The sequence below is a fragment of the Elgaria multicarinata genome, chromosome 8 (assembly GCF_023053635.1).
Source record: "Elgaria multicarinata webbii isolate HBS135686 ecotype San Diego chromosome 8, rElgMul1.1.pri, whole genome shotgun sequence".
In the NCBI taxonomy this organism is placed as follows: Eukaryota; Metazoa; Chordata; class Lepidosauria; order Squamata; family Anguidae; genus Elgaria; species Elgaria multicarinata.
Window position 1 is genome coordinate 48,854,260 of NC_086178.1, and position 22,560 is coordinate 48,876,819.

Sequence of the window (22,560 nt, forward strand, 5' to 3'; positions counted from 1 at the left end):
GGCCACAAATTCTGCGTGCATGGCTCCAGTCTAATTAAAAAAGGTCTGACCGATATCAAGGTGAACATGGTGCCTGGGTCACTGGTTCAGTGTGTACAGTTAGCAAGCAGCCTCTCCATACTGGGACTGTAATTTGTGGGGGAAGATTGTGATAATCCTATGTACCGGAGCCATACCATTGCTCCCTTCATTCCTGTCTGCCTATGCTAGCTATGTTTTGGACTACAATTCCCATCATCCTTGACCATTGGCTGTGATGACTAGGGCTGATGGTATTTCGGTTAAAAACCTCTGGAGAGGAGCAGGATGGGTAAGGCTAGTCTGCACTATGGTGTCGTCCCAAAAGTAGTGTTATCCGTACGAAGCATCTACAGGCGGGGTGGGCAGAAGGTAGATCAGGATTGACTGGTGTAGATTTCTGGGTGATTTGCAGATGACCAGCAAGGATTTCCATCTCCCAATTCTTTAACAATAGCATTTTTTAGATCTGAATTAAACTGTTAGAATCTAATTCTAACTTGTGGTAGTAGATTTATATTTGTGTATGTTGTAAATCAGGTGTAGATTTGCATTTGTAGTAACTCAGGTATACATCTCTATTTGTGTATGAAGCAGGTCAGCTCATGGGGTTGTTCAGTAATTGGCTCTCTGCCCCTTCAGCCACCATTTTGCATTTGGCTCTAGTTGATTGACGGACCTCAGACCTTCAGTAAAAAAACAAAGTAAATTCCACAAGCTTAAAGTTGGCCTTCCCCTGATATACAACAATTGTGGTCCTGGTTTTTCATGTGCACGTTTCTATTTCCTCCTTCCAGTCACTTTCTTCTCTCTCCAGTGCTTGCTCTGTTCAGTTGTCCCTTCCAGCTCAATGAAGTATAGCAGCTCCAGGCCATTTACCCAGATGGCAGCTTCCCCCACAGCTGCTTTGGTGCTGCAGAGTGGAAACACAGAGGAAAGATGAGATGCCACGTGCAAAAGGCGCTGATCAGTGCCTGAGCAACGTACTCTTTTCAACTTCACAAGCTGTGCCGATGCTCTTACACCCTGTGGTGTGCAGTTGGGGCTAGCAGGAATTAGTCCAGTTCCCCTGGGCCTTGTGGGCATTGGGCATGTACTTGGAAATACCTCCATCTGGAAGCAGCTTCTTGGTAATGCCACTAAGGCCGTAGCTAGACCTAAGGTTTATCCCAGGATTGTCCTGGGGTCAAACCTGTTCATCTAAGTGCCACACAGGGCATCTAGCGCTCAGGCAGGGACGAACCTGGGATGATCCTGGGATAAACCTTAGGTCTAGCCAGGTGAAGACCTTTTTATTCTCCCAGCATTTTAACAGTCTATAAATAAATTTTAACTTGGTGTTTTAAATTTGTAATTTTGCATTGCCTGCTGTTTTGATCTGGTTGAGCTTTTATATTGTATTTTATAGTATGGTTTTATACTGTTGTTTTATACTTTGAATGTTTTTAATTTTTGTGAACCGCCCAGAGAGCCCCGGCTATTGGGCGGTATAGAAATGTAATTTCTAAATAAATATATAAGAGACTCATCACACAGGGGGAAATCACATTTGCTTACCGTCAATTCTCCACCCGTGCATTTGTCCCTCATTACTTCCTCTTTTGAAAGAGGAAGAAAACAACTTGCACGTGGCTCATTCAGTGGGCCGTTTTGATCCCGCTGCTTCTCCTGCACACAGCAGGAGATAGTGGCAACTTCCGTCTTTAAGAATAAGTCAGACTTACTGGAGTGTTCTTTTGAAGCCCAAAGAAGGCTAGAAGAGGCAGGAGGCGCATGGGAGGCAGACAACGTTGTGAGAGGACCCGTGAAAATCTGTGAGTGCCCAGTAATGAGCATGAACCCTAATCTGATGGTGCTCTAAATCTTCCCTCGGCAAATCTAGCCAGTGGATAAAGAAGTTGTAGATGAGCAAAGGAATCAATAGAGGGAGACATATGCAGTGAGCTTTATTAGGCTTGCTTTGACAGAGCCAGCCCATTGATGAGGCGGGGTGAATCCCTGGCTCAGGCAGCAGATCCCAAAAGGCAGCATGTTCTGTCCCCAGGGGAACTGCGTGCCTTGCCCACTGCTCCAGAAAGCCATGCGTCAACAGCAGCTGGCACAGCTCTCTGCAGCACCACCCAACTAATATCTTTCACTGAGCGCAGTATCAGGTAGGTTGACTCTCTGGGAAGCCCCACCAGCTGCTTAGAAGAAAGAACAGCCAGGGTGGCTCTCCAGAGAGTCTGACCCCAATGTAGTAACACACCACAAGCCTTTCCTTCAATGCCTTGCTTTGCGGGGTCCTTCCTTAGAACAAGGCATTGGTGGAGAGGTTGCCTGTGCTGCCATCACAACCATCAGCATTGCCGTGGTGTGGGGGAAGGTTGGAGGAGGGCAGCTGGGTGCTGTTGCCATCAGGGGGAGAATAGAGAACTCTCAATTTCGACACTCCCTCCCCCTCTGACAAGGACTGGGTTCCCAGTGGTGAGGAGGAGAGGGAAGATGGTCTCTGAACTTGGGCCTCCTGTTCAATAGGCTCCTGGAAAGAATCCTCCTTGACTCTTAGAGAGTCTTGGAGAATTTCCTCCCCCACTACTTGTCTTGTCTTCTTCTTCAGCCTCCAACTCCGATTCAGGATCTACAGCAGGGAGACCAGGCCTGATCCTGACAAGGAGGGGTTGGGTGGCGACTGTTGTTGTTGCAGCTGCAGGGGGTGGAGGGGAGAGAAGAGAGGGCAGCGTGAGGGAGGAGGAGGGCAGTGGTTGCTGCCACCATCGTCCAGAAGGGAAGGGGGAGGAGCAGGTGGGCACCAGCAATGGGTGGGGGCAAAGAAGAGGGGGTGGCGGTTTGACCTCTCGCCTCAAGCAGTGGGAGGCCTTGCACCCTGCCCTCTTCCTTGTCACGAATATTTCCTTCTGTCTCTGGCCTAGCAAGTGAGAAGCTTAGGCAAAGTATTTTTCCCTCCCTGCTGCCAGTCTCAACACATTGAGGATTGTGCAATTGGAATTCCAGGTCAGAAGCCAGAGATTCAAGGCAAGCTAGAGCCTGGCACACCCATTTTACCAATAATTTCTTGAAAAGATTTTTTTTTAAAAAATAATGACCTCCCCACCCACCTGTCCCTTTGCAGGCTGGATGGCATCAGAGAGCATGGCCACACCCCTGATATCTTTACAATCAACCTTTGGCCAAGGATGCTTTGCATGTGCGGGTCCTCCCCAATGGGAGCAGGTGCATCATGAGAAAGTCTCCAGCTTTGTGGTGCACAAGAAAAGTGGTGATTCCTCTAGTGGTGGAGTCTTTCAAGGACAAGGCATGCAGGCCATGCCCCCACCCCCCTGGAGGAATCCAGAGACTCTGCAGACCACGTGGGGAATGTGCACAAGCCAGATTAGGTCCGTGGGCTGGAGGTTCCCTATCCCTGCTCTACCGGGGGGTGGGAAGCCAGGGGCAGGATCCAACAGTGCCCTACTGCTGCTGGTGAGTTTCTGGTCTATGCATGGTTGGCCTTGGTGGCAGCATGCGCACAATCCACCACCAGCGATGTCGCGCTTCCAGAGGCAAAATCCCAAACAACCAGAAATGCACATTTCTGGAAGGCAGGTTGTTCCTTCCAGGAAGTTGTGTTTCTCGTCATTTGGGGGCTTTCTCCCAGAAACACGACATCACCGCCAGTAAAGGCCGAGGGAACGCCACTAGGCTGCATACACATGAGGAAACAGTGGTGCTCACTACCAGCAGTAGGGCACCGTTGGATCCTACCCGTGATGTCTAAGGGCAGTTAACATTTTTTTAAAGGTGCAATTTTAACACACACATGCACGCAGCATATGAAATTGTTTACAGAATTAAGCACAGCTAAGGGTATTGCTCTCTGTTTGTTCTCAAGTGAGGGATTGTCTTGGCTGGCAGGACCTCTAGGAAAGAATGGGACCTAGCTTTATAAATTATTTTTATTTCCCAGTGTTAATGGAAAAGTCCAGGGACTTTTCATAAGTGGTATTACTTATTTTTTGTGTGTGGGGGAAGAAAAGTGATGATTTTTTGGAACATTTGGTTGGCGAGAACATGTGAGTGCAAGAGCCAGGAGGAAGATTCAGGGAATTCATTCTTGGAAATCATGTTCATTTATTTGTATGTGTATGAAGAGAGCACAAGCAGCTTGTTGCTAGAGAAGGGGTATTATTTATTGACAGGGGATAAGCGTTCTGCCTGCCAGCTGCCTGTGGAAATAAATCTTATTTAATCAAAGCTGTGAGAGGATCTGTTGTCTTTAATGCCAAACAAGGCTGATTAAAAAAGAAAGAACCTGCCGTTACCATCTGCTGTTCTTGCTGCCCGCCCCACAATGAAGGGTCTCTCTCCGCCCCTCCCCAATTTGCCCCCATTTGACAGGTGATGGCTGCTTGTAACTAACAAAAAGCACAATATCCTTTGACTTGCAGGAACATTCCAGGGGGTGGCTTGGGAATTCCTCTCCTCTTTCCTGTGCTTCCCTCACTATGGCAAGTTTCCAAACTATTTCCTGCCTTACTGCAAGGATATACTGCTGAGATGAGGGCATCTATACTGAATTTGTGACTGAGGATTAGACTAAAGATTGAAGACATTATTAAATTATTAGAATATAGGTGCAGGAGCTTTAGAAGAGCCAGGAGGACAGACTTCAAGGGGAAGATAATTGTATTTATTAACCTTTAAATCTGACAGCACAGAGCCTCTGAGGAATTAAATAACACCCTAAAAAAAAAAAAAGGTTCATAACATGTTGTGGGGATTGGGGAGTTGGGTGGGGTTGAAAGGGAGTTGTGTTGGTCATCAGTAATTGCACCATAGAAAATATGTGATGGCATCTGCAATAATCATGCAACCACATTTCACATAGCAAGCATGGCACAGTGAATACTTACCGAAGTATGCTAAGATACCTTCAGTATTTTGTGCTTTTCCTATTGTACACTGCCTTGGAATCCATTTGAATGAAGGGTGTTCTAGATGTTAAAAATAAAGCATTGTGGATATAAAATATTGTGCTTTTGAGAAAGGCTGGCAACAGAAACGTAGCCATGAGGGGAGTCATGAGGACTAGGTGCAACAAATGGAAAATAAAGAGCATTTCTGCCACAATGAGCTGATAGTGCAGAAAAGCTCTTGGGCTCAAAGCTGGCAACTATCTTTAAAAAGAAGAAATATTTAACAATAAGCAATGGGTTGGATCCAGTCTCAGTCACATGGAGAACAGATCTACTGACATTAATCTAGGAAGGGATCTTATCTTGAGACAGACCACTGGTCCATCTAGCCCAGTATAGCAGAGTCTAGCTGAAATCCAAGATTTCAGGCAGGACTTTTTCCAGCCCTACCTGGAGATGTTGGGGTTGAACATGGGACCTTCTGCATGCAAAGCAGGTGCTTTAGCCATTGAGCCACAGCCCCTCCCTTAGTCACTGAAAACTTGTTTATTTTGAGTCTTACGTAACATCTGGGAAATGAGGTATGCTCAAGCTTGGGCATACCTCAACAGAGAGGGAGTGCCAGAACTGGGAAGGAGGAGCAGAAAACGTCCTTCTCTGTCCTTTCTTTCTTCTTTGACATATGGAAGGCACTACCAAGAAATCCTAAACACAGTTCCCTAGAAGTATTTATTTTATGTTATTATTTAGATTGATTAGGCCCCTTATTCTCTAGCATCATACAAATAGTAAAGTGAAATTAATCCTAATACAATAAAAATCCAAGTTACAAATCTTTTAAACAAATCCTAAGGCCCAGCACAAAACCACAATTATCAGCTAATGCACAAATAACAGGAGCTAAAACCACCATCAATACCACAGGATTAAAATATGTCAAGGGCACAATCCCATGGAATTGACACCAATAGGACAGAGGGCTCTGATCCTGGAGCCTCTGTCCATCTTCACCTAAGCCCGGCTGGCAACAGCCCAGCAGGGCAGGTGGAAAGGCAGAGGAATTTTTTTGGTCCCTGTCCTTCAATAATGTGTTTTGCGTTAGCCCATTCAACTCACTCACTTTGCTAGGGATAGGAGCGGAGAGGCCTTTGGATCCAGTGGAGGGTCTCGGAGGAGAACTGCAGCATCCTTTGGCCCCTCAGATGCAATCTGGGGCCATATGACTGCTCTCTAAAATCTTTGAAACAGAGATAATCCACCAACATCTTAGATATTCAACAGATGGTACAATACATAAGTTGGAATCATATTGGAGAAAGTGTTCCATCAGAAACCAATATCCCAAGCCATGTCGAGGTGGGGAAGGAGTGGCCCTGCAGATGTTGCTGGATTCCAACTCACATCAGCCCCAGCCAGCATGGCTAATGGTTGCGTATGATGGGAGTAGGAGCCCAACAACATCCAAAGGGCCATAGGTTCCCCACCTGTGATGTAGAACTTTATAAGTCAAAACCAGCGGTGTGAATTGGCTTTTAAATGAATTTGAAGTCAGTAAAGATCATTAGTTTTAACAAAACGTGCTTGCATTTTATTTATTTATTTATTTATTTTTATTTATTTAAGGATTTTTATGCCGCCATTCAGCCAAAAAAGGCTCTCATGGCGGCTTACAAAAGTATTTCTTGACATTTTGTGTCAAAATGTCATACATTTTGATGTACTTAGAACTGCAGTGCAAGAGATTCAACTTTACACATATTTTCTGTAATGTTGCTAATGCATCTGTTCAGTGTCCAAGTGGTTCCATTCATTATGTGGTGCTACTGTCCTATGTGGTCTAAATTTATTGGGGTTATCAAGTCATTCCTTGGAGGTACCTAAGATGGTTGTAGCTTCTGTGCAACACCCAGAATCTTCTCATCTAACCTCATCTCCTCTCTGCTGAAACTGGTAGGGCTCTCATTTGACCCCCCCCCCCCAAACTAGTGGGGGAGGAGTATGGGGAGGGAAAACCCGGGGAGAAATAGGGCAGGATGTGCAGCAAGTGCAGTGTCTGTGGGCAAGGACCCAACACCCCTAACAGTACATGCACCAATTAGTTGCGATAAGGATGATCCCTTACAGATGATCAAGAGATTAGCTGGAAAACATGATCCACCCAAGGAAAACATGATCCATCCAAGCACAAAACAAGTATGATCTGGACAGTCCCGTGGAGCCTCAAACCCTAGCCACCCCAGCTCTGGATTATGTCAGCAGCCCATTTTTCAAAGATGGATTGCAGCTTGCTGGTCATAGTTAAGCCATTTGAGGTTAATGTTTTCAGCATACCAGAGAACTGTAAAAAAAAAAAGGCAAAGAATGTTGTGACACTACCTTTGGGACCAGACAGGTTTGTTGTGGCATGAACTTGTGTAATCAATTACAGAATTGCTTTATTATGGAATGAACTCCAGTTACATGAAATAGCCTAAGGAAGAGGTAGGTGTGTAATGGAGATGGGCTGAAATCCAAGGGTGTTTCCACAGGCAGAGGTCACTATTTAAATTTCACATATCGCTCTGCTGAGTGATCCCGCAAATATCTGCATGATGAATTTTGAGGATAGGGTGATTACTTGCTTCTGCCATTACCGCTGAGATGGAAACAGTTTATTCTCCTGGGAGGGGAGTCCCTATGATTTACTTTAGTGCTAAAAAGGCTATTCAGGGTTCAATTTGTGACCATTGATTATGTGCATACAAATGTAAATATACAAAATTAAAACAATTGAAAAACAAATTCAATCAAATGCTAGACCTGTTCAAACAACTGCCATAAACTGCCATATATAGCCTAGGCCTGTCTGTCTGTCTGTTATGTTTGTATCGCATTCTCCCTTTGAGCTCAGAATGGCATACATTGATAGTTATCCTCACCACAATCCTTTGAGGTAGTTTATGTTGTGAGAGGTTGATCCAAGGTGAGCAACTGAGGAGCGCTTCAGAGCTGAGTAGGGCCTACTACAGCATGTCACCTCTCTAGGTTGCAATTGCAAATATGTTGAATGCATGTGGACACAAAGGTTACAGATTGCAGGTTTTTTTAGTGTGCAGTTGGACACAAATTGTGCAGTTGGGGAAAAATGTGCAGTTGGAAACCTACCATGCAGTATGAATGTAATGTGTATTGTTAAGAATTCATTATATTTCACAGGAGTGCTCTTCTAAGTTATCTGTATATGCTGACTGTAAGTGATCAGTCACAGACATGATGAGTTCTGTGTGTGTTGTGAGATAACTGTAATAAGAATGTATTCTTAGAAATGGAGGAAAGCTGCCATGAATTGGTAGGTCAAGTTCTGGATGCAGCATGTAGCTTAACTTAGCAGGGATTCCTTCATCTGGGTGTTACTGGTGTCAGTAGCAGATCTAGTTACATTGAGAGAAATAGGAAAAGTGGTATCTCTAAAACTTAAGATGAGGTCATCCATAAAAAATTATAAAAGCTAGAGTTAGATCTGATTGCCCAGAGAGATCTTGGGAGAATGAAACGCCTACCCAACATGATTACCTAAGCTCTGCAAATCATGCTTTCCAGATAGGTTAACTATAAGATCTTAATAATGACTGCTTTGTTGGTTGAGAGCAGAACTTTAATTTTTTACTAAGGAATATACTAGCCATGATTTCTATTATGCTTCTAATCATCTTAATTTCATTGTATACAGGAAAGGGTGTTGCTTGTTTTATCATTGCATAGTTTTGTTATTCTCTGATTCTGTTAGAGCAATAAATGTATATTTTGTGGTACCACTTCATTTTACTTGTCTTGAGAGAAGGTTCAGGCACCACAGCCCATTATATATATATTCTTGATGTCCAGAACACTCAGCTTGATTCATAAATCCATCACTGAGTGGAGTTTGTTTCAAGTTTGAGAAACAAACTAGTCAGATGGAGTGAGGAGGAGTTACCCAACTCAAACCAAACATCCCCTTTTATCAATGTTTTTAATGTCTTATCTATCTATCTATCTATCTATCTATCTATCTATCTATCTATCGCTGGATCTCATGCAGCCCCATTCCCTTCACTTTTCTCTTGCCTCAGCACAAGGGCTTGGCCTTTGTGGAGATTCACTATGGCTAGATCTACAGTACTGCTTTATAGTGCACTGTCAGGGCATAATCCACATTCCATATACCACTTTCATAGTGTTAAAGCCTGCTTTTTATTCATCATTCATAATGATTTGACGCAATGAGTAGATCTGGCCTATGAGAAGTTTACACACAGGTACACATGCCCATACTCATTCAGAATCAGTTGTAGGTAGGGCCAATTCCAAGTCCCGTTGCGAGGGTGGTGGAACACAGGATGTGACAGAAGTGAAATCCAGACTACATCCCCGATTGTGCGGAGAGGAAGCTCATCCTTTTGACTTGTGTACTGTTCACTGAGTTTCCATTTCTCTCCATCTGTTTGGCGCTCCAGACCGAGGGGCAGCTGCAGATGTATCGAAGACAATGTGCAATACTGATTTATAGGAGGCAGCATGTCCTCTTATGTACTCCTGCTTCAGCGCAAGGGCCTTTGCATAGTAAGGAGCCCCATTCACCTTCCAGCTTCCCATTGTTCTGTATGGAAATGAGAGAGACTACTGAACAGATGTCATCTCAGGAATGCAGCAGAGAGGTCATAGTTGAAGGGTTTTGGAATACACTGATGATAACTATCAACTACTGAGTGATCCAAGCCAGTATGAACCTAAATGGGAATGTCGCTTATTTGCTTTTGCTCATCGTATTTGTCATTTTATCAGAAAAAGGCCAGATCCTGTGTAGAGCCTTGTGCTGCTACCTTTACCAATGCTGTTACCTTCTGCAGTCATCTACAGTTGTTATTATTATTATTATTATTATTATTATTATTATTATTATTATTATTATTATTTCTATACTGTCTTATCGCCAAAGCTCTCTGGGCAGTTTACAAAAGATTAAAACGTTAAAAATAATATTATATCATAAAAAACAGTTTAAAACAGTCAACTATGCAAATCCCAAGATTGGTTAAAATCTTACCATATTCTTATCAAAATGGCTAGACAAGAACCTGTTAGCTGCTTCCAGGATGTGTGGAATGGTAAGGTGGCAGCTGAGTCAGAAAAAAGGAAAAAAAGGTGGGGGAGAAGAGTTAATTGGCCCGCTCAGGACCCTAACACCTTTGTTCTGGAGGGAGGATTAGGGTTGAGGGAGGATGCATGCTCCCAAGTTTTTGATTTATTTATTTAAATATTTACATACTGCTCCCTATCCAAAGATTTCAGAGTGATGAACCAATAGAATAAAAGAATAAAAACAGAATAAAAGCACAATTAAAAATTACATTTTTAAAGAACAAGGTTCCAGTAAAACCATGGCCAGTCATTCAGGGAAAGCTTCCTAGAACAACGTTTTTAGGAGGTGCCAAAAGCAACAGAGCAAACCTGCCTGACCTCCAGAGGCAGAGAATTCCACAGGAAGGGAGCCACAACAGTGAAGGCTGTTGTCCTGGTGGACTCCAATCAGACCACAGGTCCATGTGGAACCACCAGGAACATGCCCTCAGATGACCTCAGTGCCCAGGCAGGTTGGTAAGGGAGAAAGCGCTCTCTCAGGTATCCTGAACATCATGGACACATTTGGGGTGGGGTGGGTGGGGGTATTTTCTTGAGCTCCTTTTCTGGATTCTCACTTTTCTGCTATGACACAATACAGCAGATATTGGTATATGCTCTCTCTCTGTGTGTGTGTGTGCATACACACTGTTGTGATGAACTCCTGTATGTTAAAATTTACTATTACACTACTGAGAATACCATTTGGCACACTTTGCAAACCACCCCTTTTTTACACATAACTTCAATAGGTTATGTGTAAACCTAGTGACCGTAGATGCATGTGACGCTGTAGTAGTTTTAGAGTTAACATCAAAGGTAGTTTTTATGTGTAGGCAGCCTCAGTTTTTAGTGCCACTAAGCAATCCTTCCCCTTACTACTGTAGGAAGGGCTCTGGCCAAGGAGACAGGCATCCCTTTGTGTAAAGTCACACACTCCAGCCTTCCACCCTCCCCCTCCCCTCCCCTCCTCTGTTTACATTGACATGGTAATGTCTGGAATGCAGCTATTTCCTCTTCTGTTCCCAATACAATGCAAGAGGACAAAAGGCAGCAATTTGCTCACCTCAGGTTAAAGACTAACTCCCATGCCTTTCCTTGAGCACCATGATTCCCTGCTGTATATTCCTTCTCACAAGCCCATTATCTCAGCAGGGGGATGGAGAGCACCATTCCTTCCCATCAGGGGGGCTGCTCTAACATCAGTCCCTTTGGAATGGAAAAGGTCTCTCTCTCTCTCTCTCTCTCTCTCTCTCTCTCTCTCTCTCACACACACACACACACACACACACACACACACACACACACACACACACACCCCTCCTGTCCTAATGTTCCAACATGCCCTTCTGCTCTATCCTCTCAGCAAAGAACAGCAGCTTTCATTGAAACTGTGGTACATGGTTCAATTTTTTTCTAAAGCCCTCCCTCACCTGTGCCATGGTCCCTATCCTTATCAGGGACTCTAATACATCACTGTTTTATTTAAAGTCGATGGTAATAAACATGCAGGGACAAACCACACATTTAATATGTGTGTTTTGACCTGAGGATGAAGTGGGGCCTGCCAACATGAGATTCTAGACTTGTGGCTCCCAACACTAACAAATCATTCCTCTTCCATTGTAAGCTATAGGCAGAATTGCAATGGACTTTTTATACTTCTGAGGGTAAAGCACTTTGTGTGTGTGTGTGTGTGTGTACATTCCACAATATTCCATCCACACTAGTGGGTGTGTGACATATTTGACTGGGTGGGGATGGGTCAGTTCACCTGGGAATGCCATTTCACCTTTTTTCACCCCCATTCTTTTATGTAAGCTCTATTACGTGTCTACCTATTAGAAAGTGTTTTTGCAAAGATTTGGTTGGAGGGTGGGGGTGGGGGGAACGTGGCCACTAAAATGGGACAGACCTGAAGGACTAGAAATGCAGTGCGTAGTTTTTATTTGCATTAAAAATGTTTGTACTTAAACACTATTGTGCAAACATTTAAATAGGGTGACCATATGGAAAGGAGGACAGGGCTCCTGGATCTTTAACAGTTGAATAGAAAAGGGAATTTCATCAGGTGTCACTCATATACATGCAGCACCTGGTGAAATCTCCTTTTCATCACAATGGTTAAAGCTGTAGGAGCCCTGCCCTCTTTTGTATCTGGGCCAGATGTACACCAAGCAGGATACGGCACTTTGAAAATGGTTTGAAAACTGTATATAGTGTGTGTCCTGGGCCCCAACAGTTGTCACTACTGTTATAATACTTGAAAGGTTGTCACACAGAGGAGGGTCAGGATCTCTTCTTAATCTTTAGAAATGGAAATCACACTACTGTTCTATTTATTTTTTTAAAAGTTGGCTTTTCTGCAATCTGAAAGAGACAGAACAAGCATGAGGGAAGCACAGGAGGACAAAGATTTGATGATGTTATGTGAAAAACAACAGCAAAGAAAGCATGGCCATTCAGCAGTAAACACCTTGTATGGAAGCATTCTTAGACTGGTCTGTTAACAACATGGAAAAAAGAATTATTTCCGTAGAGCTCCCTGTACATAACTCAATGGCATAAGATTTCAATGAAACCATGAGCTAAGAACCTGCACCGTAGTCGAAGCAATCTTGTAGACATGTAACAAGTAGGTAATCAGTGTGATAAAATCCCAATATACAATGGTTTGGATTGTTTAGAGTAGTTTCTGGTTTTTGTCAGGACATTCAAACTGGAGGTGAGGAAAAGTCTCCCACTGTGGGAATCCTTACATTACCATCCAAAGCATCAGGGAAAGATCTTGGTATAAAATACAAGGCTGAGCTCTCCAATTCATTGCTTTGAGTCCCTGGGATTTTTCATGCCTTCTGACTTCAGCAATCAGGGAAGGCGTATTTTGCTACTGTTAGACCGAGTGAGTTTCATTTCTTTTAAGCAGCTCTCTCAGATGCATTATTTTCGGAATATTCTTAATGCCTGATTGGAGTGGGGACAGGGATGCAATCATAACATTTACTTATAAGGGGCGCAGGGTGACCATATGGAAAGGAGGACAGGGCTCCTGTATCTTTAACAGTTGTAGAGAAAAGGGAATTTCAGCAGGTGTTATTTGTATGCTTGCAGCACCTGGTGAAATTCCCTTTTCATCACCACAGTTAAAGCCAGGGCCGGTGCCAGGCTTTTTTGCACCCTAGGCAAGGTGACCTGCTTTCACCCCCTCCCACCCCACCGTATCCCCCACCACCCCAGGTAGGTGGAGACAGGTTACCTGTCCCTCTCCCAAAGTCCTCCTGGCTTGGCGGGGCGCTGCGGTGGGGTGGGTGGGAGGGTGGGCAGCTCCACTTCCGTCCTTTCCCCCCCCCAGCTTGGCTTTGGCTGGGAGGGCCCAGCCGAAACCAAGCCGGGACGCTGGGGGAGGGCAGTCAGATGGCTCCATGTTCTGACTTTCGGCCTACTTGCGGGCTTCAGCATCGTTGGAGTGGAAGCCACCAGATGCAAAACAGCGGCGGCGGACACAGGTAAGTGAGGAAGGGGGAGAGGGGGGCTTACCTGGTGCCTTCTCCGTCCACGGTGGTGGATGGCAGAGGCACCAAGTAAGTGGGGAGAGTTTTTTGGGTGCCGGCTGCACAGCCAGCAACCAGAAAACTCTGAGTCACCTGGGAGGGCACGAATTTCTCCTTGGCTTCAGCACCAAGGTGGGTCGGGAACCCCAGAGGCAGCCCTGAGGCGGATTGGGGCTGCTTCAGGGGCTCTGGATCGGCCTCTGAGGCAGATCGGGGGTCCCTGCACAGCTCTAATCTTAAGACCCTGACCATGCTGAGTACATCAAGTCAGCATTTCTTCTCTGTTCCCCCTCCCCTCCACTTTTTGTAAAATCTTACCTGATGAAGAGACCTGGAAATCTCAAAAGCTTTCACATTTTTGTAACTTTTGATTTGGTCTAGTAAAGGTATTATATCAATAACCTTTTATATACAACCACCTGAATGCAAACTTTTTTAAAATCAGAAAGCAGTACATTGAGACAAAATACTGCCCCCATTCCAGCCCCTTGCAAACATCTCTGTTTCTCCAGGTGCTAAAACTGGATGGAAAAATATCTTCCAAGCTGAACCATATGAAATAATTGGCAAGAGAGCAATGAGTCAATAAAATGAATATAATCAATCTAGGGATCTTTCTTGATACTTCAAAAGCCGTCACCTCCTAACTTTGCCTTTCCTCCCCCAGTATGCCCTTAAGTGCATATTTTTGATGACACACTTCTCCACATACTAAAAGTGCAACCTCTGGTTTCCATGGGTTCACTTCTAGTGGTGGAACCAGGAGATAGGCCTTCAGGAAGGACTTCTCTATATAGACAACATTGTGATGGGGGTGGGTGGGGGTGGATGACAAACTTGCTATGGATGCCATAGGAGTGGTTTCTGTTATTGCTGGATTTTGTTTTTCTTTCAACGTAATTACTGTGCTGTTTTGGCTGAGACAGTGGTGCCTATCTTGGCAAGCCTTATGATCAAGCTTGTTAGTCATATACTACTTCACTTTGTGAGTCCACTAATGTTTCACCATGTTTCACCCTGCGCGCGTCGCCAAGCAGTTCTTAAGTATAAAAGAGACCTTGATTTATAATTGCAGACAGCCACAGCAACAATTGCTTGAATTAAAATGGATGTAAGAGGTTTTGGTAGTAAGCAAGTACACTCATGTACTACTGCCTTGGGAATGCACAGAATTAGTCTACACCCAGTTCTCCACCATCAAAGGCTAGTACAGGCCATGAATTCAGAAATGGATTCATATTTCTGTTTAGAAAGAACTGGAAGAACCCATGGGCACATGGGATCTCAACAGCACCATCATATTGTATAGTCAAACCTCGCTTATATCTGCAAGGGGTCAAATGTTGATGAAATAGGAACGTTAGTCCATTTATCCCAGTCTTGTCGGCACTGACTGGCCGCGGCTCTCCAGAGTTTCAGGCAGGATTCTTTCCTAACACTATCTGGAGATGTTGGGAATTGAACCTGGGCCCTTCTGCATGCAAAGTATGGGCACATTTCTTGTAGGCTGAAGTATTAGGGAACCTAACCCCCCCCCCCCAAAGAAGGAATGCACACACAAAAAAGTACAATAGAGGACATAGATTTGCATAATATTTGCATATATTAATTTATTTGTATAGATGCAAATTTAAAAATAATTACTGTCATTTTAATGGAAATACAACACATCTCACCATAGTGGAGAAATCTGCCTGGGTGACCTGAGTGTCTGCTCAGTCTGCTGTCCAGGTACTAGCTGTCAACGGGCAATTCCAAGCCCCCATTCTGAACAAAAACATGAAGAATGCCATGGTATTTTAGGGAGTTTGATGATATGTCAGAGGCTAACTGGCACAAAAATAGTGCTCATACACAAGTGGCCTATGCCTGTAACATAGGAGTGGCAAACTCACACAAGACCATCCGCTGCCTTTGGTGACTGGAAATTTCCTTGCAAATGCTCTTTTGCAGGATCAAAGAAGGGAGATCTAAAACGGTAGTGTCAAAGCACCTCTTAACAGAACAAGTGCCGTATTTCTTGCACTTTGCTGGAGAAAAGTGTACTGAAATTAACAGCTACTTTGAGAGAATACAGAAGACACTGTCTCCAATAGCTGGCAACCCAAAAGACAACTATAGCATAAATGCCACTGTCGTCGTTGTTTTGCTTAAAGCCTAAGGATTTATGAACACAGGAGCACATTACTTGGAAGTGAGTGTGATCAGTTTCAATGATACTTATTTCCACAATAATTTCAGGATCAGGGCTTTAAATTTGGAAAGTTGCTTCCTTGTTTCTGAACGCCTGGGGATTGGCAAAATCGCTGTGTGAGCGCTCCTTAGGACTAACAAAAGCTCCTGTATTTTAGTGAATAGCCTGCTGCCTAACAAAAGATGCCAAGAAACTCCTCAGATTACTTCTCAGGGCATTAAAAAACCTCTGGGCATGGAGGAATGTAGCTGGCACTCGACCCTCCTGCTGTTTTCAAGGGCACTGACAACTGAATCTGAAATAAGCTCCGTCTTGTCTTCTGACTGTTCTCCCCGAGACGCACATGTGTGCAGAGCTGACCCAGACGCAGAGCTGCTGCTGTCTGTATGGACTTTGAGACAGCAGATGGTCAGAAGGATGACAGGGTGAGGCAGAGAGAAAGAGAAAAGGGGCAGGTGCAGGCAAAATTGCTAATTAGATATGGAACATTAAGCTTCCATTCTGGAAAGTTGGTATTCAGCACCTTAAAAACAAAACACAAAACAGGGCTTGGGATTTACTGGCAACTCCTCAATAAACTGCATTCTCTGGAAGAGATTGTACCTCCCCAAGCAGAAGGGGAGAGAGTACCTCTTGCAGGGGTGAGGGGGACTTTCAGAAAAGAAATTTCTGAATTTGCTCTGCATATTGAGCTCCAGCCAAAGGATTCGGATAGAAAATGGCAAATGAATCATAAGGACTGCCCCCCCCCCAAGTCCTTGATTGACAGTGATTCTCAAAAAACCAAATCCAAAACCCATTGGAATAAGTTATTCTCATTCTCAATTATTAAAAAAGAAAGAAAGGTTCCTCTTCCAATTGTTCGGTGTGCTATTGCAACAGAATATTCTAATGATCTATTTGTATTGTTATCAGAGGGAAATAACAAAGTGAATTTAAAATAAGAATGCCCACAAGATTTGGTTCCTTCTGGAAGCATGTATAAGCCCTTTTCCTGGGGTTCAGAGTACAAATACAATCAGTAGTACAGTTGTTGCTTGGGACAAGCCATTTATGGAAAGCAGCACCCAGTGGAATTGTGGCAGTTTCAACTGGGGCATCGTCAACTTGGTAAGCAAACGCTGACAGCGCTTGACCATGCATGATACTTCACAGTTCAAACTAAATAAATCCTATGATATGGTTTTATAGTAATAATTTATATAGATGACTAACTAGTGCTGCCTGTAGAAGAGGAAAAGACTAAACCATTCTTAGTCTAGCTAAGGATGATGTTGGTTAAGTAGATTGAGGCCCACTCTATGCTAGGCCCCTTCAGCACTTCTAAGACATTGGCCACATTGAAATGTCATTGCTTTAAACTTGGGGTGGGCAACACTCAGGCCTCATTTGGCCCCTGCCAACCTTTGCTGCTGTGCCACCAAAATTCACAGCTGTGGCAGCAAAAACTGTTGACCTGCTGCTAAATTTCAGAGGCAAACCACTATGGAAATCTAAAATGGACAGATTTTGCTTGAAAAGAAGCTAAATGTGGCCATTTTACCTTTCATACCAGTTTGCTGCCAAACATTGGCAGCAAATTGCCATTTATTATTATTATTTTTGCTGCTGCCAAATTTGGTGGTCTGGGTGTGCTGGCAGGATTGCAGCCCATGTGGGAGGTCTGGTTGCCCACCCCTGCCCTAAAGCATTGCTTAGGACAATGTGAAAGAGTTGTGGGGAACCTCAGGCTCACATGCTCCCACCTCACCATCTCCTGTGTGTCTAGGAAGAGTGGTTCAGAAGCTTTTATCTCATCTTGTAGTTAACCAAGGGCCTTCCTAGACCTACCTTAAAAACCAGGCATGTGGAGGGGCTAGCCCTGCGCTAGAAGTAGCACGGGCTGTCGCTCCTATCCACACGTCGACGCGACGGGGTAAAGTAAAGCCCCGTCACATCGGCCATTTTGTTTTGTATCTTAAAGGGTCCATGTGCGCAGGAGCGCACCAACGATAAAGATAGGGTGTTTTTTTTTTAAAAAAAGGGTTCCCCACTCACCCCCTGCCCCCGATTTTCCCCCTGGCTGCAATCCCCGCCCCTCCTGCCCAAGATCTCTGATCCCCCCACCCAGAATCTCCAATTCCCCCCATCCCCCTAGCTCCGTTTCCTCCCCCCATCTCCCCATCCTGCCCTGATGGCTGCAGTGCTCCTGTGGAAATCCCGGGCCACAACCGGTGTCGGTTACCCTGGGCCAAGCGAGGGTTACACCTGCCTGAGCCCGGGATCCCCTGTGCATCATCTGGATACACAGGGGCCGGCACGGGGCTCGCTCCGGGCTACCCCGTCATCTAGAAAAGCCCCAAGTGTTGCTGTGTTGTCTGAACCCAGAATTCTATTTATTATTAACTATGATTAGTTTAAACAAGCCAGTTTCATAAAGCAGTTTGAACTTGGCTTGTTCTAAAATAACCATAGTTAATGTTAACCATAGTTTGTCAGTCCAGACAACCTGACAAGCCATGATCAAACATAGTTGGAAGCAGAAACTCCCAAGCTCCTCTTGGCCATGCAGGAGAAGGAAGAGGGTGGGGGAACATGTAAGCCTGTGGCTTTCTCATGTCACAATGAACCATCGTTTAGTGTGCAGTTTGAATGTGTCAGGGCCCAATCTCCCTGCTCTGGATCCCGAATCAGAGTCTGAAGAAAATGTAGACCAGCCAAGATAGGAAATGGGGGAGGAATTCTCCAAGGCTCTCCAGGAGTAAGGAGGAATCTCCCCAGGAGCTTACTGAACAGGAGATCCAAGCTCAGAGATCATCCTTCCCCTCCCTGGAGCCTTGGAATTGACAGATCCCAGAGTCCACCACAGGGTCAAGCAGACAGAATTGAGAGGAGGTGGGAGGTGATCTGCTAGGGTAGCCACTTGCTAGAGGTTATAGCTTGAAGACCCTCTCTGAAGGTGGGGTCTGGTAAAAGCTTGTTGGCCATGGTGGGTAACGGTCCATTTCGTTGATAGGCAGCTGCCTTGCTTTGTTAGGCTAATTAAGCTTAGAGCTCCTAGCGTTTACACTCCCTTCAGGTGTGAGGAGATGTCTATTTACTGAATAAAGCTTTGTGGATCGCAGGGCAGACCCCTTTATTGTCTCACATCTCGGCAGGAGGGCTTGGAATCATGACAGAATGTGGCCATTGCTCCTCTGCAATCAGGTGGACGTGGGTCTATCCCTGCAGCTCCACCTGGCACAATATGGGAAATATTAATGACGGATAAGGTTTCACATGGATTAAAGGCTAACTGGAGATACAAAACCCAGCTCAGGTTCTCTTCAATTGCACTTTATGAAAAAAAGGATATCTTTATTATTTATTACATACATTCATAAACCACTTTCCAGTGGGCTATGAAAGCAGTTTACAGAAATGATAAAAACATAAAAACTAACAATAAAACCACTGGAAAATAATCACTAGGCAAGTATTACCACACTGGCTAGGGAACCCTTCAGAGAAAGCCTGGATGAAGAGGTAGTCTTGAACAGATGTCGAAAGATCAAGTGTGAAGACGCCTACCTAATGCCAATGGGGAGTGCATTCCAGAGGGCGGGCCCTGAAACACTAAACACTCTGTTACAGGTATTTCTGAGGCGAACCTCAGGAACATGTGGCACTGTCAGAAGCACTCTTCCTGAGAACTGGAAGAACCAGGTGGAAATATAAGAGATGAGCCAGTCCCTAAAGTAACCTGGCTCCAAATTTTTACTGAATTCTTATATTGGTTACTGAATTGTTTTATACATGTACCTCAGCAAAAAATATATGTTTTACTCTTTCTGATTATTCTGATTTCTTTCCTTGATGTTTATTTGTTCATTTATAGAACGTCCAGGTCAAATCTATAAGCAGGTGACTAACACAAATCTAGCATCCCACTCATGACGATATGCCGACGATACACAAGTATATCTTTCATCTCCGGAACTTTCTCCTGATGTTCACGATCGTATCTCGGCATGTCTTTCAGATATCTCAGCCTGGCTGCTTCATCGTCGTTTGAAACTTAATATGGCAAAGACTGAATTGCTTGTTTTTCCTCCTAAACCTTCTCCTCATTCTCTCTTACTGTCAATGATGTTACGCTTACTCCGGTCAATGAAGCTCGTAGTCTTGGCTTTATATTTGATTCCTCGCTCTCCTTTATTCCTCATATTGAGGCAGTAGCCAAATCCTGTCGCTTTTTCCTGTATAATATTGCCAGGATTCGATCATTTCTGTCTGTCTCTTCTGCCAAGACGCTTGTTCATGCACTGGTTATTTCTCGGTTGGACTACTGCAACCTTCTTCTCTCTGGCCTTCCTTCCTCTCACATCAGTCCGTTGGTTTCTGTCCACCACGCTGCCGCTAAGATCATCTTCTTGGCTCGCCGCTCTGACCATGTTACTCCGCTTCTGAAATCTCTTCATTGGCTTCCAATTCACTTCAGAATCCAATATAAACTTCTCCTGTTGACCTTCAAAGCTTTCCACGGTCTAGCTCCGCCCTATCTCTCCTCTCTCATCTCAAACTATTGCCCCGCTCGTGCTCTTCGCTCCTCTGATGCCATGTTTCTCGCCTGCCCAAGGGTCTCTACTTCCCTTGCTCGGCTTCGTCCATTCTCTTCTGCTGCCCCTTACGCCTGGAATGCTCTCCCAGAACATTTGAGATCTACAACTTCAATCACAGCTTTTAAAGCTCAGCTAAAAACTTTTCTTTTTCCTAAAGCTTTTAAAACTTGATGTTGCTCAGACTTTAGACTGTTAGTTATACTGTTATACTGTTAGTTTTACCTTACCCTGTGCCCGTTTACCCTACCCAGTGCCTGTTTCCATTCTCTTCCCCTCCTTATTGCTTTACTATGATTTTATTAGAATGTAAGCCTATGCGGCAGGGCCTTGCTATTTACTGTTTTACTCTGTACAGCACCATGTGCATTGATGGTGCTATATAAATAAATTATAATAATAATAATAATATAATCATGAAACCTTCCCAGGAAAGGCTATATAAACAGCCCATTGCAAAACAACCTTTCTACATATATGTACTCAACAGAATCAATTTAGAAAGTCCAAATAGAACCTTATAATCAGAAATCATTCTGATTTGCTGCAAAAATCCATGCTATAATAAACTGACTAGCTCTTAAGATGCGTTGTCATTTTGCTACTGCACTGCCTGCCTGCTACTCCTCTGGAATCTGCACTTTCCACATAGCTAAGAGTACATTCTTTAATTGACTTGTAAACTCTGGCCTTTGTCCTTTCCAAATGCTTCCGTGCCCCTTTGAGGTGCCATCTGAATTAATCTGTGAAATTCTGGCATAAGTAAGAATAACAATAGCAGGAAACAGGCTTCATCTCCATGCCAGCTCCTAACACCCAAGCAAGCAAATGGTGAGAAAATTAGCAGCTTGAGGTCACAAGAGGCCTTTAATGCTAAAGTTGCCTCTTTCTTTTCCTTTGGAATAAAAACATGTTGGTTCTGAAAGCAAGCACCTGGGCTTGAAGGAGACTTTCCCAGCCAGCTGCCTGACATCTTTCCACCTCAGCAGGCAGGCTTGCCTTTGCCTTTGGTTTTCAGAATGGAAGTGTTTCACGCATGTAGTTGCCTTTTTCTTAGGGCACTGGTAAATTCATGAAGACTCTTATCATTATTTCTTTTGATCAACTTCTTTCACCTGCAGCCAGCCTAAGAGCCTTATTTAACGCAAAATTATATAAATAGGGCTTCTCCACATGATCATTTCCTCCCAGAACTGTGCCACTGTTTCTGCTCCCTCTCCCTCTCTCTCTCTCACACACAAAATTTGTGTTTAAGGCCAAATTACACAGTAATTTGGCCTTAAACACAAACAAAACCACATAACCCTGAAAATGCCATTATTAAAGCAAATCTGTCCCCATCAATTCTTCTCAGTTTGCAACATCATTAAAAGCCATCATGGGTTATTTATCTGCCAGGCTCCACGCACTCACTGGCCACCGTTTTGAATATGCATGCCCCCTCACTGCAATGTGCATATATTCAAAACAGTGGCGTGTGCATGCCTTGGAGCCCTGCAGGTTAATTAACCCACAGTGGCTTACCATGAAGTGCAAACTGGCCCATCTGAGTGTAATTGTCAAATATCTGCCAAATAGAAGGATCTACATAAAATGAGCAGTGTATTTTTATACATGTCTGCTCAGAAGTAAATCCCTTTATGCTCAGGGGGCTTATTCACAAATATCTTATTTGTTAAGTCACTGCAAGGCTAGGTCTGAGAAGTGTACTGACTCAGCTGGATTGCGTCTAGATCTGTGACCCTGTCTAACCAAGTGATTGCCCAACAAGTCTTTAAAAATGCACACACACAAAATATTAAAGCCAAATTCAAAATTGTAAACATGAAAAAGAATGAATTTCAACATTTTCTGGAGTTACATCTCCACTTTAGAAAATAGTCATAATAACCCACTTTATTTTTTTGCAGAAGCCTCATGAAAATCTCAAGTCGTTAACTGCATCTCAAGGTTATCTAAGCCATCTGAACATTTTTTCATGTGATTTTTAGTTAGACTGATGGAATATGGAATCTGTAAGCTCTACTTGCTGAGAACCTGCTGTACCTCTGCCTGGGTTTTTCTTCAACTTTAGCCCCCTTGCCTATCTGACCCTCTTCCTGCCAAGGACATGAAACCTTCCTCTTCTTATGCTTAGGGGCAGCAGGGGTGGGGGGTATTTTTCCCACCCAGTCCAGACAACATAA